Source organism: Mustelus asterias, chromosome 10 (genome assembly GCF_964213995.1).
Source record: "Mustelus asterias chromosome 10, sMusAst1.hap1.1, whole genome shotgun sequence".
NCBI classification, from domain to species: domain Eukaryota; kingdom Metazoa; phylum Chordata; class Chondrichthyes; order Carcharhiniformes; family Triakidae; genus Mustelus; species Mustelus asterias.
In genome coordinates, this window is record NC_135810.1 from 123,461,584 (window position 1) to 123,476,596 (window position 15,013).

The 15,013-nt window shown below is 48.5% G+C and overlaps 1 protein-coding gene across 1 annotated transcript in view; it reads left to right on the top strand.

Annotated features, from left to right (window-relative positions):
* Positions 1-1,095: 1,095 nt before the first annotated feature.
* The window catches only part of clpb (ClpB family mitochondrial disaggregase), a 39,619-nt gene continuing 25,701 nt past the window's right edge, over positions 1,096-15,013 (top strand). The window contains exon 1 of the mRNA XM_078222665.1: positions 1,096-1,171. The gene's annotated coding sequence lies outside the window, so the exon portion shown is untranslated. The remainder of the gene's footprint in view (positions 1,172-15,013) is intronic.

The window sequence follows — 15,013 nt, forward strand, 5'->3', positions numbered from 1 at the left end:
CTCCCGCAGCGCTGACCCTCTGACAGTGTGGCACTCCCTCAGTACTGACCCTCTGACAGTGCAGCACTCCATCACTATTGCACTGAGCATGTCCATCTGGCTTGCATGCTCAATGCTCGGGAGTGACCACACACGATCTCCTGACTGAGAGACAAGAAAGTGATCCCGCTGGGCCACCACTAATACCTGTCACAGGAGGCGCACCCAACAGCAGTGGGAAGGGGGGTTCGCGGGGGGATAGTATTGTTTATTTCCGACACTGAGCACAAAGTATATCTGTTGGGGCTTCCTCCCCATGCCCCGTGTTGTGAGGAGCGGGGAGGGGGTGAGTGGCCACTGTTAGATTCCCTTCCCCAACAGTGAAGCTAAATATTAAACCTTCCACGTAAAAGTCTTGCAAATGGTTGTGACACGCGCACAGACAAAGAAAGCGAGTATAAAAAGGATTCTATCCTCTGGTACATTTGAAAAGATTAAGGAGTGACATAAATTTATCATAGTAATCCAATCAAGTTCCTATTATTCAAGCATTTCAGGTTTAGTGAAATCCGATTTGGTGCGCACTGCCAGTCAGTGTGGAGAGAGTCACCCTGAGATGGAGCATATGTCCTTCCAGTGGAACAGAGAAAGAAAATGTCAGGAGATTATTATTATTTTTTATTATTAATCTCTGCGTTGGAAGGTTGCGGCCGGTGGCTTTCTGTTTTGTGTGAGTGTGCGTGTGCGCCCTTTCCTCCCCCACCACCCCACCCCGTACTCGCTGTCGATCCCGTCTCCCTGGCAACGGCGAGTGCGTGCCTCGGCAGACACCACGCTGTTTATCCGCATAACTGTGAGGGCAGGCTCACGAGATCCATACAAACTCAATTTGGCTCCTTCTGGGCTCTGCTCCTTAATGAAATCTCTGATGGACTAATGGTTACTGGTGCCTTTTTGCGTGGGATGAAGACGGTAGAACATCGTGTATACTTAGTGATAATTGTAGGGTGGGGAAGGGGGGGGAGGGGGGAGGGATAGTGAGGAATCGATTTTAGATATAATTCCTTCCCTCTCTCATTCGCTCTTCTCTCTCTTTTTTTTTGCCTAAATGCAGCTATCCGAAGAAAGGAGAATGGTTGGGCGGATGAAGAACACCCGCTAGTCTTCCTCTTCCTCGGGTCGTCTGGAATTGGTAATTGTTAAATGAAATGGCACTGAAACCATTTGCTGTCTGGCACAGAAGATTCTTCTGATTATGCCTCGGCCCCTACAGAAGAAGGAACATGAACCAGAAGCTTTTAACTCCTTCACTATTTCCAAATATTTGCAATCGACATCAATGACTCTGATACAGGGATAGAATGTACCGTAGCCAGATTTGCAGACAACACTACAATAGGTGGGAGAGTAAGTTGCAATGAGGAAACAAGAAATTTACAAATGGATATAAATAGATTCGGTGAGCGGGCCAGAATGGAATTTAACGTGGATAAGTGTGAGGTCATGTGTATTGGTCAGAATAGAAAGGCAACTTATTACCCAAATGGAGAGAAACTTCGGAGTGCTTCGGTGCAGAGGGATCTGGGTGTCCTGGTGCATGAGTCGCAGACTAGTGTGCAGGTACAGCAGGTAATAAGGTAGGCAAAGGGAATTTTGGCATTTATTGCCGAAGGAATAGAGTATAAAGGTAAGGAAGTGTTGCTGCTCCTGTACAAAGCAAGAAATCTCACAACACCAGGTTAAAGTCCAACTGCTGTCACACAGCGCCAGGGACCCAGGTTCGATTCCCGGCTTAGGTCACTCACTGTCTGTGTGGAGTTTCCACTTTCTCCCCGTGTCTGCATGGGTTTCCTCCGGGTGCTCCGGTTTCCTCCCACAGTCCAAAGATGTGCGGGTTAAGTGGATTGGCCGTGCTAAATTGACCCTGATGTCAGGGGTAAATTAGGAGGGTAAACATGTGGGGTTAAGGGAATAGGGCCTGGGTGGGATTGTGGTCGCTACAGACTCAATGGGCCGAATAGCTTCCTCCTGTACTGTAGGGATTCTATGATTCTAACAAGGGAAATTTAATTGAGGTGTACAAAATGCTAAAGGGGATTGACAAAGTAGAATTAGAGAGGATGTTTCCTCTTCTGGGGCAATCTGGAACCAGAGGTCATAGTTTTAGGATAAGGGTGAGCAAATTTAAAACAGAGATGAGGAGAAACTACTTCTCTTGATCAATTAGGCCAGTGGGCTGATGAATGGCAGATTGAGTTTAATTTAGACAAATGCGAGGTAATGCATTTTGGTAGATTGAACCAGGGCAGGACTTACTCAGTTAATGGTAGGGCGTTGGGGAGAGTTACAGAACAAAGAGATCCAGGGGTACATGTTCATAGCTCCTTGAAAGTGGAGTCACAGGTGGACAGAGTGGTGAAGAAGGCTTTCAGCATGCTTGGTTTCATCAGTCAGAACATTGAATACAGGAGTTGGGACATCATGTTGAAGTTGTACAAGACATTGGTAAGGCCACACTTGGACTACTGTGTGCAATTCTGGTCACCCTATTATAGAAAGGATATTATTAAACTAGAAAGAGTGCAGAAAAGATTTACTAGGATGCTACCGGGACTTGATGGATTGAGTTATAAGGAGAGGTTGAATAGACTGGGACTTTTTTCTCTGGAGCATAGGAGGCTGAGGGGTGACCTTATAGAGGTCTATAAAATATGAAGGGCATAGACAAGGTAGACAGTCAATATCTTTTCCCAAAGGTAGGGGAGTCTAAAACTAGAGGGCATAGGTTTAAGGTGAGAGGGGAGAGATACAAAAGTGTCCAGAGGGGCAATTTTTTCACACAGAGGGTGGTGAGTGTCTGGAACAAGCTGCCAGAGGTAGTAGTAGAGGTGGGTACAATTTTATCTTTTAAAAAGCACTTAGATAGTTACATGGGTACGATGGGTATAGAGGGATATGGGCCAAATGTGGGCAATTGGGATTAGCTTAGGGAAAGGGCGGCATGGACAAGTTGGGCCGAAGGGCCTGTTTTCATGCTGTAAACCTCTATGACTCTCAAAGGGTTGTGAATCTGTGGAAGTCACTACCCCAGAGTGCGGTGGATGCCGGGACATTGAGTAAATTTAAGGAGGAGTTCGACAGATTTTTAATTAATAATGGGGTTGAAGGATTACGGAGAACGGGCAGGAAGGTGGAGTTGAGGCTGGGATGAGATCAGCCATGATGGTATTGAATGGCGGAGCAGGCTCGAGAGGCTGAATGGCCTCCTCCTGCTCCTCATTCTAATGCTCACCATTACAGACTGTAAAAACAGAGCAGATGTATCCCTTATAAAATAAAAGCAAATTACTGCAGATGCTGGAATTTGAAACCAAAAGAGAAAATGCTGGAAAATCTCAGCAGGTCTGGCAGCATCTGTAAGGAGAGAAAAGAACTGACGTTTCGAGTCCAGATGACCCTTTGTCAAAGCTTTGAAAGAGATATCCAGTTAGTCCCACTCTCTCCCCTGCTCTTCCCCAATCACACTGCAAGTTTTTCCTTTTCAAGAATTTATCAGTTCTCTTTCAAAAGTGTTGAATCTGCTTCCACTGCCCTCTTGAACTGAGCATTCTGGATCACCGTACCCTGCTGTGTGAAAAAAATCACCACATTTACCCTGCCTCTTTTTGGTCAATTATCCCTGATCTTTGTTCTCTGGTTAACTACCTTTCTGCCAGTGGAAACAGTTTCTCCTTTTGCGTTGATTTGATTTGATTTATTATTGTCACATTTATTAAGATACAGTGAAAAGTATTGTTTCTTGCGCGCTGTACAGACAAAACATACCGTTCATAGAGAAGGAAAGGAGAGAGTGCAGAATGTAGTGTTACAGTCATAGCTAGGGTGGAGAGAAAGATCAACTTGATGCAAGGTAAGTCCATTCAAAAGTCTGACAGCAGCAGGGAAGAAGCTGTTCTTGAGTCGGTTGGTACGTGTCCTCAGACTTTTGTATCTTTTTCCCGACGGAAGAAGGTGGAAGACAGAATGTCCGGGGTGTGTGGGGTCCTTGATTATGCTGGCTGCTTTGCCGAGGCAGTGGGAAGTGTAGACAGAGTCAGTGGATGGGAGGCTGGTTTGTGTGATGGACTGGGCTACATTCACGACCTTTTGTAGTTCCTTGCAGTCTTGGACAGAGCAGGAGCCATACCAAGCTGTGATACAACCAGAAAGAATGCTTTCTATGGTGCATCTGTAAATGTTGGTGAGAGTCGTAGCTGACATGCCAAGTTTCCTTAGTCTTCTGAGAAAGTAGAGACGTTGGTGGGCTTTCTTAACTATAGTGTCGGCATGGGGGGACCAGGACAGGTTGTTGGTGACCTCTACATCTAAAAACTTGAAGCTCTCGACCCTTTCTACTTCGTTCCCGTTGATGTAGATGGGGGCATGTTCTCCTTTACGCTTCCTGAAGTCGATGACAATCTCCTTGTTTTTTCTATTAAAACCTCTCGTAATTACGTACAACTCACCTCATTCCTTCCTCGACCTTCCCAGCTTCTCTAAAGTTAAAGTTTATTTATTAGTCACAAGTAAGCTTACTTGTGACTAACTTGTAACTTACTGCGATGAAGTTACTGTGAAAATCCCCGAGTCACCACACTGCGGCGCCTGTTCGGGTTACACTGAGGGAGAATTTAGCGTGGCCAATTCACCTAACCAGCATCTCTTTCAGACTGTGGGAGGAAACTGGAGCACCCGGAGGAAACCCACGCAGACACGGGGAGAACATGCAGACTCCCCACAGACCCAAGCTGGGAATCGAACCTGGGTCCCTGGCACTGTGAGGCAGCAGTCCTAACCACTGTGCCACCGTGCTACCCACATTCGCCCAGTCATTCTACACAAAAGATAAGATGGACGCTAATCAATCAAATTAGGAATTCAGGAAAAACCTCTTTACCCGAGAGTGGCAAGAATGTGGAACTCACTACCACTGGGAGAGATGCATTTGGGAAGGTAGTGAAGGGAAAAGGAATTTGTAGAGTGGGTGGATGAAATAAGATGGGAGATTGGGTGAAACATAAGTACCACCATGGACCATAAAGGGTGAAATGCCTGTTTCTGTGCTGCATATTCATAGAACATAGAACAGTACAGCACAGAACAGGCCCTTCGGCCCACGATGATGTGCCGAACCTTTTCCGAAACCAAGATCAAGCTATCCCACTCCCTATCATTCTACTGTGCTCCATGTGCCTATCCAATAACCGCTTGAAAGTTCCTAAAGTGTCCGACTCCACTATCACAGCAGGCAGTCCATTCCACACCCCAACCACTCTCTGAGTAAAGAACCTACCTCGTACGTCCCTCCTATATCTCCCACCACGAACCTTATAGTTATGCCCCCTAGTAACAGCTACATCCACCCGAGGAAATAGTCTCTGAACGTCCACTCTATCTATTCCCCTCATCATCTTATAAACCTCTATTAAGTCGCCTCTCAACCTCCTCCGCTCTAAAGAGAAAAGCCCTAACTCCCTCAACCTTTCCTCATAAGACCTACCCTCCAAACCAGGCAGCATCCTGGTAAATCTCCTTTGCACTCTTTCCAGTGCTTCCACATCCTTCTTATAGTGAGGTGACCAGAACTGCACACAATATTCCAAATGTGGTCTCACCAAGGTCCTGTACAGTTGCAGCATAACCCCACGGCTCTTAAACTCAAACCCCCTGTTAATAAACGCTAACACACTATAGGCCTCCTTCACGGCTCTATCCACTTGAGTGGCAACCTTCAGAGATCTGTGGATATGAACCCCAAGATCTCTCTGTTCCTCCATATTCCTCAGAACCCTACCTTTGACCCTGTATTCCGCATTCAAATTTGTCCTATGAAAATGAATCACCTCACATTTATCAGGGTTAAACTCCATTTGCCATTTTTCAGCCCAGCTTTGCATCCTATCTATGTCTCTTTGCAGCCTACAACAGCCCTCCACCTCATCCACTACTCCACTAATCTTGGTGTCATCCGCAAATTTACTGATCCACCCTTCAGCCCCTTCCTCCAAGTCATTTATAAAAATCACAAATAGCAGAGGACCCAGCACTGATCCCTGTGGTACACTGCTGGTAACTGGTCTCCAGTCTGAAAATTTTCCATCCACCACCACCTTCTGTCTTTGATCAGACAGCCAGTTACTTATCCAATCGGCCAAATTTCCTTCTATCCCACACCTCCTTACTTTCTTCATGAGCCGACCATGGGGGACCTTATCAAAAGCCTTACTAAAATCCATGTATATGGCATCAACTGCTCGACCTTCATCGACACACTTAGTTACCTTCTCAAAAAATTCAATTAAATTTGTGAGGCAAGACTTACCCTTCACGAATCCGTGTTGACTATCCCGGATTAAGCTGCATCTTTCTAAATGATCGTAAATCCTATCCCTCAGGACCTTTTCCATTAACTTACCGACCCAGATTCGACACAATTCTAATGCCACATTAGACAAGGAAACAAGTTCTGACAATCAGGGCTAAGGGACCGTCACTGACAGAGCAAATATTGTGCCGGGAATCAAACAATGTCAGTTTGAATAAATAAACCAAATTAAGATGGGCGCAGAAGTTGGGCTGCACGGCTAACCTCTCCATGCTTTTGCAACTGACTGACACTGATTGTTTGTAGGTTCCACTAATATCTCCTGGTTTATCCTGGGAGTGTTTGATGGGGACAGTGTAGAGGGAGCTTTACTCTGTATCTAACCCCGTGCTGTACCTGTCCTGGGAGTGTTTGATGGGGACAGTGTAGATGGAGCTTTACTCTGTATCTAACCCCGTGCTGTACCGTCCTGGGAGTGTTTGATGGGGACAGTGTAGAGGGAGCTTTACTCTGTATCTAACCCCGTGCTGTACCTGTCCTGGGAGTGTTTGATGGGGACAGTGTAGAGGGAGCTTTACTCTGTATCTAACCCCGTGCTGTACCCGTCCTGGGAGTGTTTGATGGGGACAGTGTAGAGGGAGCTTTACTCTGTATCTAACCCCGTGCTGTACCTGTCCTGGGAGTGTTTGATGGGGACAGTGTAGAGGGAGCTTTACTCTGTATCTAACCCCGTGCTGTACCTGTCCTGGGAGTGTTTGATGGGGACAGTGTAGAGGGAGCTTTACTCTGTATCTAACCCCGTGCTGTACCTGTCCTGGGAGTGTTTGATGGGGACAGTGTAGAGGGAGCTTTACTCTGTATCTAACCCCGTGCTGCACTTGTCCTGGGAGTGTTTGATGGGGACAGTGTAGAGGGAGCTTTACTCTGTATCTAACCCCGTGCTGTACCTGTCCTGGGAGTGTTTGATGGGGACAGTGTAGAGGGAGCTTTACTCTGTATCTAACCCCGTGCTGTACCTGTCCTGGGAGTGTTTGATGGGGACAGTGTAGAGGGAGCTTTACTCTGTATCTAACCCCGTGCTGTACCTGTCCTGGGAGTGTTTGATGGGGACAGTGTAGAGGGAGCTTTACTCTGTATCTAACCCCGTGCTGTACCTGCCCTGGGAGTGTTTGATGGGGGACAGTGTAGAGGGAGCTTTACTCTGTATCTAACCCCATGCTGTACAAAGAACAAACAAAGAACAGTACAGCACAGGAACAGGCCCTTCGGCCCTCCAAGCCCGTGCCGCTCCCTGGTCCAAACTAGACCATTCTTTTGTATCCCTCCATTCCCACTCCGTTCATGTGACTATCTAGATAAGTCTTAAACGTTCCCAGTGTGTCCGCCTCCACCACCTTTGCCCGGCAGCGCCCCCACCACCCTCTGTGTAAAATACGTCCTTCTGATATCTGTGTTAAACCTCCCCCCCCCCCCCCCCCCCCTCACCTTGAACCTATGACCCCTCGTGAACGTCACCACCGACCTGGGAAAAAGCTTCCCACCGTTCACCCTATCTATGCCTTTCATAATTTTATACACCTCTATTAGGTCACCCCTCATCCTCCGTCTTTCCAGGGAGAACAACCCCAGTTTACCCAATCTCTCCTCATAACTAAGCCCTTCCATATCAGGCAACATCCTGGTAAACCTCCTCTGTACTCTCTCTAAAGCCTCCACGTCCTTCTGGTAGTGTGGCGAACAGAACTGGGCGCAGTATTCCAAATGCGGCCGAACCAACGTTCTATACAACTGCAACATCAGATCCCAACTTTTATATTCTATGCCCCGTCCTATAAAGGCAAGCATGCCATATGCCTTCTTCACTACCTTCTCCACCTGTGACGTCACCTTCAAGGATCTGTGGACTTGCACACCCAGGTCCCTATGCGTCTCTACACCCTTTATGGTTCTGCCATTTATCGTATAGCTCCCCCCTACGTTAGTTCTACCAAAATGCATCACTTCGCATTTATCTGGATTGAACTCCATCTGCCATTTCTTTGCCCAAATTTCCAACCTATCTATATCCTTCTGTAGCCTCTGACAATGTTCCTCACTATCTGCAAGTCCAGCCATTTTCGTGTCGTCCGCAAACTTAGTGATCACCCCAGTTACACCTTCTTCCAGATCGTTTATATAAATCACAAACAGCAGAGGTCCCAATACAGAGCCCTGCGGAACACCACTAGTCACAAGCATCCAGCCGGAAAAAGACCCTTCCACTGCCACCCTGTCTTCTGTGACCAAGCCAGTTCTCCACCCATCTAGCCACCTCCCCCTTTATCCCATGAGATCCAACCTTTTGCACCAACCTACCATGAGGGACTTTGTCAAACGCTTTACTAAAGTCCATATAGACGACATCCACGGCCCTTCCCTCGTCAACCATTCTAGTCACTTCTTCAAAAAACTCCACCAGGTTAGTGAGGCATGACCTCCCTCTCACAAAACCATGCTGACTATCGTTAATGAGTTTATTCCTTTCTAAATCCCCCCTGAGGGGGGGTAGTTATAGAACCGATGTCAGGGGTAGGTTCTTTACCCAGAGGGTGGTGAGGGATTGGAATGCCCTGCCAGCATCAGTAGTAAATGCGCCTAGTTTGGGGGCGTTTAAGAGATCCGTAGATAGGTTCATGGACGAAAAGAAATTGGTTTAGGTTGGAGGGTCACAGTTTTTTTTTAACTGGTCGGTGCAACATCGTGGGCCGAAGGGCCTGTTCTGCGCTGTAATGTTCTATGTTCTATGTTCTATGTTCATACATCCTATCTCTAAGAATCCTCTCCAACAACTTCCCTACCACGGACGTCAAGCTCACCGGCCTATAATTTCCCGGGTTATCCTTCCTACCCTTCTTAAATAACGGGACCACATTAGCTATCCTCCAATCCTCTGGGACCTCACCTGTGTCTAGTGACGAGACAAAGATTTGCGTCAGAGGCCCAGCGATTTCATCTCGTCTCCCTGAGCAGCCTTGGATAGATTCCATCAGGCCCTGGGGATTTGTCAGTCTTTATATTCCCTAAAAAACCTAACACTTCCTCCCTTGTAATGGAGATTTTCTCTAACGGGTCAACACTCTTCTCCGAGATACTCCCAGTCAACACATCCCTCTCCTTTGTGAATACCGACGCAAAGTATTCATTTAGGATCTCCCCTACTTCTTTGGGCTCTGAGCATAATTCCCACTTTTGTCCCTGAGAGGTCCGATTTTTTTCCCTGACAACCCTTTTGTTCCTAACGTATGAACAAAATGCCTTGGGATTCTCCTTAATCCTGTCTGCCAAGGACATTTCATGACCCTTTTTGCCCTTCTAATTCCTTGATTGAGTTCTTTCCTACTTTCTTTGTATTCCTCCAGAGCTCCCTCCGTTTTTAGCTGCCTGGACCTAATGTACGCCCCTCTTTTCTCTGTACCTGTCCTGGGAGTGTTTGATGGGGACAGTGTAGAGGGAGCTTTACTCAGTATCTAACCCCGTGCTGTGCCTGTCCTGGGAGTGTTTGATGGGGACAGTGTAGAGGAAGCTTTACTCTGTATCTAACCCCGTGCTGTACCTGTCCTGGGAGTGTTTGATGGGGACAGTGTAGGGGGAACTTTACTCTGTATGTAACCCCGTGCTGTACCTGTCCTGGGAGTGTTTGATGGGGACAGTGTAGGGGGAACTTTACTCTGTATCTAACCCCGTGCTGTACCTGTCCTGGGAGTGTTTGATGGGGACAGTGTAGAGGAAGCTTTACTCTGTATCTAACCCCGTGCTGTACCTGTCCTGGGAGTGTTTGATGGGGACAGTGTAGCGGGAGCTTTACTCTGTATCTAACCCCGTGCTGTACCTGTCTTTCCCAGAATAATGGAGCCCAGGTGAGGGCCATCCAGCCAATTGTGTCTGCGCTGGCTCTCTGAACAATCGATTCAATATGTCCCACTCCCCACTCTCTCCACAGCCCAGCAAATTATTTCTTTATGTTTATTTCCCTGCATTAAAACCAGTAGATTTGGGATTTGATTATTAATATTTTAATTATTTGTTGCTCTATCCTGGCCCGTGTCTGATATCACTTTACATTTCTCGTTACATGTCTATGTGTGCCATTGTAGTTGCTCAATAGTGACACCCTTGGTCATTCATCCAACTGCAGCTACTCACTCACACTGTGCAACACAGGAATTGCACTGTCACATAGTGGGGCACGGGTTCAGTTCCCGCCTCGGGTCACTCCCTGTGTGGAGTTTGCACGTTCTCCCCGTGCCTGTGTGGGTTTCCTCCGCATGCTCCGATTTCCTCCCACCGTCCAAAGATGTGTGTGTTAGGTGGATCGGCCATGCTAAATTACCCCTTCGTGTGCCAAGATGTGTGGGCCTGGGTAAGATGCCCTGTCGGGGAGTCAGTGGGCCAAATGGCCTCCAAATACTGTCCAAAGGCAGATGCATTGAAAGGCACTGAATTGGACCCTGAACCACATAAAGAGGTATAAGGACAGATGACCAAATGGTGGGTGACAGAGCACCTTAAAGGAGAGAGTAGAGAGGCGGAGAATTTTAGGGAGGGAATTGCAGAGTTTTTGACGGTGACAGCTGATGGCACGGCCACTCATGTGGTTCAGATTAAAATCACGGATGCTCATGAAGTCAGAGTTTGAGCGGTGCAGAGATCCGCTGATGGTTGTCTAGCTGCAGGAGGTTATCGAACTGGCAGGGTAGATTCAGAGACTAGAGGGGCTGGGGTAGGTTCAGGAGACAGAGGGGCTGGGGTAGGTTCAGGGGGCAGAGAGGTTGGGGCGGGTCCAGGGGTCAGAGGGACTAGGGTGGGTTCAGGGGTCAGACGGGCTGGGGTGGGTTCAGGGGGCAGAGGGGCTGGGGTAGGTTCAGGGGGCAGAGGGGTTGGGGCAGGTTCAGGGGTCAGAGGGACTAGGGTGGGTTCAGGGGTCAGAGGGACTAGGGTGGGTTCAGGGGTCAGACGGGCTGGGGTGGGTTCAGGGGGCAGAGGGGGTGGGGTGGGTTCAAGGGGCAGAGGGGTTGGGGCAGGTTCAGGGGGCAGAGGGGCTGCGGTGGGTTCAGGGGCGGGGGGTGGGATGGGTTCAGGGGCAGAGGGGGTGGGATGGGTTGAGAGGGTGGGGGGGTTGGGGTAGGTTCAGGGGGCAGAGGGGTTGGGGTGGGTCCAGGGGTCAGAGGGACTAGGGTGGATTCAGGGGTCAGACGGGCTGGGGTGGGTTCAGGGGGCAGAGGGGGTGGGGTGGGTTCAGGGGGCAGAGGGGGTGGGGCGGGTTCAGGGGGCAGAGGGGTTGGGGCGGGTTCAGGGGGCAAAGGGGCTGCGGTGGGTTCAGGGGCGGGGGGTGGGATGGGTTCAGGGGGCAGGGGGGTGAGGTGGGTTCAGGGGCAGGTTCGGGGGCAGAGGGGTTGGGGTGGGTTCAGGGGGCAGATGGGTTGGGGAGGTTCAGGAGCTGGGGGGTTCGGGGGCAGAGGGGTTGGGGGGATTCAGGGGGCAGGGGGGTTGGGGGGGATTTGCTTATGTTATTTATTTTATATTTATTAAGTCCTGCAGCTACTGGCTAGTCAGCTGTGTGATCAATGTTTCAGAATCTACACTGGCCCAGCGTTCTGCAGGGAAACATTCAGTATTTACTGTGTACCCAGCCTGTGAATGCTGACTCTTCCAAACGGCACGGAATGTGTTCATTCTTTCTTTTTCTTTCAAACCTCATTCTTCCCGTGGCTCCTTTGGCAGTATTTAGATTCCGAGGATCAGTGCTGGGACCCCAGCTACTCACAATTCATCTCAATTCCTTACAATTTGGAATCAGAAACGCAATTTCTAAATTTACAGACGATATCAAACTGGAGTTACAGCCAACACCATGAGGGATTGCAACAAACTGCTGGCAAATATTAATAACTCTGCCAAATGGGCACATAATTGGCACATGAATTTCAACATAGATACGGTGAGGTATTATATTTCAGCAAGAAAAATAAAGAGCTTGCAAGTTACTTTGGAAAAGAGTTAACCTGCAAGGGGATCTCTCACACAAATGATTCAAAGTAATGACACAGGTTAACAAGGCCATAAAAAAATATGGAGAGTGGAAGAGGCCGGGTCCCTGTCACCTTGGAAGAGAGAGAAGGCTGAGGGGTGATTTCCCAGAGATAAAATGTTTACAGGATGACGGTCTTTATGAAATTTCGGGGCAGGTGGTGGTGTTGTAGTAATGTCACTGGACTAGTAATCTAGAGGCCCAGGCTAATGCTCTGGGGACTTGGGTTCAAATCTCACCGCGGCAGCTGGTGGAATTTAAATTCAGTTTAAAAATCTGGAATATAAAGCTAGCCTCAGTAATGGTGACCATGAAACGATCATCGATTGTTGTAAAAACCCATCTGGTTCACTAATGTCCTTTAGGGAAGGAAATCTGCCGTCCTTACCCGGTCTGGCCTACATGTGACTCCAGAGCCACAGCAATGTGGTTGATTCTGAACTAGCGTGGCTCCAGAAACCCACCCAGGAAACCTTGTGGGGTTTCCCCCCTGCCTTATGAAACCATTAGACCAATAAGAGATAGGAGCAGAATTAGGCCATTCGGCCCATCGAGTCTGCTCCGCCATTCAATCATGGCTGATATTTTTCTCATCCCCATTCTCCTGCCTTCTCCCCATAACCCCTGATCCCCTTATTAATCAAGAACCTATCTATCTCTGTCTTAAAGACACTCAATGACCCGGCCTCCACAGCCTTCTGCGGCAAAGAGTTCCACAGATTCACCACTCTCTGGCTGAAGAAATTCCTCCTCATTTGATTTGATTCAATTTATTATTGTCACATGTATTAACATACAGTGAAAAGTATTGTTTCTTGTGCGCTATACAGACAAAACATACCTTTCATAGAGAAGGAAACGAGAGTGCAGAATTCTGCATTTTCATCTCAGTTTTAAAGGAGCGTCCCTTCACTCTGAGGTTGTGCCCTCGAGTTCTAGTCTCTCCCACTAGAGGAAACACCCTCTCCACGTCCACTCTATCCAGGCCTCTCAGTATTGTGTAAGTTCCAATTAGATCTCCCCATATCCTTCTAAACTCCATCGAGTACAGACCCAGACTCCTCAACCTATAGGGTCACGTTTTGTTTCCAGGCAGCCAGTGCCCAGTCGAGGAGCCCACTGTCGGTGGAGGGGAAGGGGAGGAGTTGCTGAAAGAATCCAGCCTCAACTTCTCTGATGACCCCGACCCTCCCCCACTCTCCAGCAACCCCCTCTCTGCATCCCCCATCCCACCCAACTCACTTACTCCAGGGACCGAGTGCTGATCCTCTGCGTAGGACCTGAAGCATTACCAGGAACAGCCACCGCTTCCAATGGCACTGAAGGCAGTGTCTGGCCTCTGATTGACCAACACAGCTGAGGGGTGGGATTTCCATCCTCCAAGGTCCTGGGACACTAAGAGTTAATTTGTCATGGCCAATCCACCTAACCTGCACATCTTTGGAGTGTGGGAGGAAACTGGAGCACCCGGAGGAAACCCACGCAGACACGGGGAGAACGTGCAAACTCCACACAGACAGTGACCCAAGTCGGGAATCGAACCCGGGTCCCTGGAGCTGTGAGGCAGCAGTACAAACTACTGTGCCACCGTGCCACCCCATAACTTTGGGTCTCCCCCACAACAGAAGCAATGCGAGGCTCCTACTAGTTCTCTCCTGTGGGGGATCCCTGTCGCAGAAAGTAAACTCTAGCCATTGATTGAGGAATAAATATTGACCAGGACAGTGCGAAGAACTCCCTTCCTACTCTTTGAAATAGTTCCATGGGACCTTTTACGCTGAGAGGACAGGCCAGGCCTCAGTTTAAAGTCTGATTTGAAAGCTCGCAGCTCCAACAGTGCAGCACTCCTGCAGTACTGAGTGTGTCAGCTTGAGTTTTGTGCTCAATTTTCTGGAATGAACTCTCAACTCTCAACTTGAACTCTCAACTCTCTGACTCCGAGGCGGGAGTGTTCCCAACTCTGGTCATGAAAGCTGCTACAAAAATGCATATTTTACTTATTAATATAAAATGTATTTCTCCGGAGAAAATTGCAGCTTTTCTTTATTCTTTCATGGGATGGCACACTGCTGCCTCACAGCGCCGAGGCCCCGGGTTCGATTCCCGGTTGGATCACAGTCTGTGCAGAGTCTGCACGTTCTCCCGGTGTCTGCGTGGGTTTCCTCCGGGTGCTCCGGTTTCCTCCCACAGTCCAAAGAGATGTTCGTTAGGTGCATTGGCCATGCTAAATTCTCCCTCAGGCACCGGATTGTGGCGACTAGGGGATTTTCACAGTAATTTTATTGCAGTGTTAATGTAAGCCTACTTGTGACTAATAAATAAACTTTAAACTTCCATGGGATGAGGGTGTCGCTGGGCCAGTATTTGTTGCCCATCCCTAATTGCCCTTAAACTGAATGTCTCGCTCGGCCATTTCAGAGGGCAGTTTATAGTCAACCACATTGCTGTGACTCTGGAGTCACATGTAGGCCAGACCGGGTAAGGACGGCAGATTTCCTTCCCTAAAGGATATTAGTGAACCAGCTGGGTTTTTCCAACAATCAATGTGTCATCCAGACTCGAAACGTTAGCTCTGTTTCTCTCTCCACGGATGCTGTCAGATC